This window comes from Chrysochloris asiatica, unplaced genomic scaffold (assembly GCF_000296735.1).
Source record: "Chrysochloris asiatica unplaced genomic scaffold, ChrAsi1.0 scaffold00006, whole genome shotgun sequence".
Taxonomy (NCBI): Eukaryota; Metazoa; Chordata; class Mammalia; order Afrosoricida; family Chrysochloridae; genus Chrysochloris; species Chrysochloris asiatica.
Window position 1 is genome coordinate 8,416,358 of NW_006408524.1, and position 2,659 is coordinate 8,419,016.

At 40.1% G+C, this 2,659-nt stretch overlaps 1 protein-coding gene across 1 annotated transcript in view; it reads right to left on the reverse strand.

The window, feature by feature from the left end:
- The window catches only part of LOC102820687 (succinate--hydroxymethylglutarate CoA-transferase-like), a 1,213,992-nt gene that overhangs the window by 1,131,622 nt on the left and 79,711 nt on the right, over nt 1-2,659 (reverse strand). The gene's annotated exons all lie outside the window — the stretch shown is intronic.

Genomic DNA, 2,659 nt, shown 5'->3' on the forward strand with positions numbered 1-2,659 from the left:
AGAGAGGGTCTAAGAGCTGGCGGCCAGGAGACAGACTTGCAGAATGTGTCCTTTGGTGGTGTAAATTATTATATATGCCTGAGTGTTTTAAAAAAAAAAAAAAAAAAGGAGCTAAAGTGAACAGAGAGAAATACAGTAAACCGATGATGGTACATGGAGGGATTATACTCATTGTCATGAAACAATGTGTATGATTTGTTGAATGAAAAATGGATGATCTGCCTTGTAAACTTTCACTCAATTCACAATAAAAACTTGAAAAAAGAAAAAAGAAGGTTAGGGGGTAACTGTGGAAAACAGACCATGAATTGTTCATATGCAAGTTCAAGCTGAAGCTAAAGAAAATTAAAACAAATCCATGAGAACCAAAATTGACTTTGAGTATGAGATAGTCAAGGTTTGTAAGTGTTAAAAAAAAAAAAAAAAAAAAAAAAAACCTCATCGGTGATCAAAGGATAAAAGGATCAAATCTCAGCTCTTCTCCTTACGAGCTATGTAATCTTTGGAGATCACATAGACCTCCTTGAAACTCAATCCCTCTTGTGTAAAAGGGAATTCCAACACTTCATTTATGAAACATTTGTGGTTCAGTGGCAAAATTCTTGCCTTCTGTGCAGAATACCTGGGTTTGAATCCTACGCAGTGCACCACACGTGTAGCCCATCCTTTTGTAAGTGGTGGTTTCAGCAGAAAGTTTCAAGCTAAGATGAACTATGAAGAAAGTCCTGACAATCAACATCTGAAATCAGTCAATAAAAATTCCATGGATCACAACAGTCCTATCTGCAACCTATCATAGGGTGGCACAGGATGGGGCAGCATTTCATTCCATTGTGCAGCAGTGTCACTATGAATCAGGTAGTTAACAACAACATTCTACACAACAGACAAGAAATTATAAAGTACATTATGTTGTTGTTGTTAAGTGCCATTGAGTCAGCTCTGACCTATAGCGACCCTGTATAGGGTTTCCAAGGAGCAGCTGGTGAGCTTGAACTGCCAACCTTACAGTTCAAATGACTTTGTAGTCGGGTGCATTAACCTACAGCACCACACCAGGACTCCAAAATGCATTATACTTACTATCAAAGGCAAGTTACATTCTTAAATGGCATTTTTCAAGGGGTCTTCATAAAGTCCATGGGAAATGTGTATTATGAAAAAACTATCCATGGACTTCCAAAGCTTTTTACACCAGAATAAACTCTACCAATTTGTTATGTTGTTGTTGTTAAGTGCCATCGAGTCGATTCCAACCCATAGCAACCCTGTACAGGGTTTCCGAAGAGCAGCAGGTGAGCTTGAACCACCATCCTTACCGTTCAATCGGTTTTGCAGTCTGACGCATTAACCCACAGTGCCATACCAGGGCTCCAACTTGTTATGTTGCTGTTGTTGTTGTTGTTGTTAAGTGCCATTGAGTCGGTTCCAACCCATAGCAACCCTGTACAGGGTTTCCGAAGCTGTAAATCTTTACAGGAGCAGCACGCCTCATCTTTCTCCTGTGGAACAGCTGGTAGTTTCGAACTGCTGACCTTGCGGTTCGCAGCCTGATTCGTAACCACTACGCTACCAGAGCTCCATAGTATGTCAGAGTAGAATCTAGTTTGAGGCACTAAGAAGGATAAGACAAAAAGAACCTTCCCTCCCCTCACCAAAGCAACAAGAATTCTGCTAAAATTAAAGCAAACATCAAATTTATGGTGAAGCTTGGATAGAAGAGTTGTGAGATCATTGACGGTTTATGAAAAGTTTATGGGCTAATGCCCTAAAGAATCAGCAATTTACAAATGGATGAGTCTTTTTAAGAAGGGACAAGACAATGGAGAAGAAACTCTTAGCAGCAGACCATCCACATCATTTGCAAGGAAACAATTAGTCTTGTTCACACCTTAATTGAAAAGGACCAAGGATAACCAGCCGAAACAATAGCAACACTTAGACATCGCAGTTTGTTCAGCTAACGCAATTCTAACTGAAAAAGTAAAGTTGAGCAAACTTTCTGCTCAATGAGAACCAAAATTGTTGCACTCAGAGTAGCTACAGACAACAGAGCTTTCAATGCAAATTTTAAACAACTGGGATTAAGATCGTGTCGTTTTCTTGGGAGAATTATAACAGAAGATGAAGCATGGCATTACCGATACAATCCTGAAAACAAAGTACAATCAAAGTAATGGCTACCAAGTGGTGAAAGTAGTCCAGTCAAAGTAAAACCAGAGCAGTCAAGAGCAAAGGTCATGGCAACAGTTTTTTGAGGATGCTCAAAGCATTTTAATTTTTTGGAGAGCCAAAAAACATTGTTGTTATTATTAGATGCCATCAAGTCGGATCCAATCCATAGCAAGCCTATGCCCAACAGAATGAAACACCACCCGATCCTGCGCCATTCTCACAATTGCTACTAAACTTTGCTGCTACCACTGTGCCAATCCACCTTGTTGGGCGTCTCCCTCTTTTTCATTGACCTTCCACTTTACTAAACATGATGTCCTTCTCCAGGGACTGGTCCCTCCTGATAGAGACAAAATCTGGCCATCTTGGCTTCTAAGGCGCATTCTAGCTGCACATCTTCCAACACAGATTTGTTTGTTCTTCCGGCAGTCCATGGTACCATTAATATTCTTCTCCAAAGAATATTAGCATCTGCTTCTTCAGA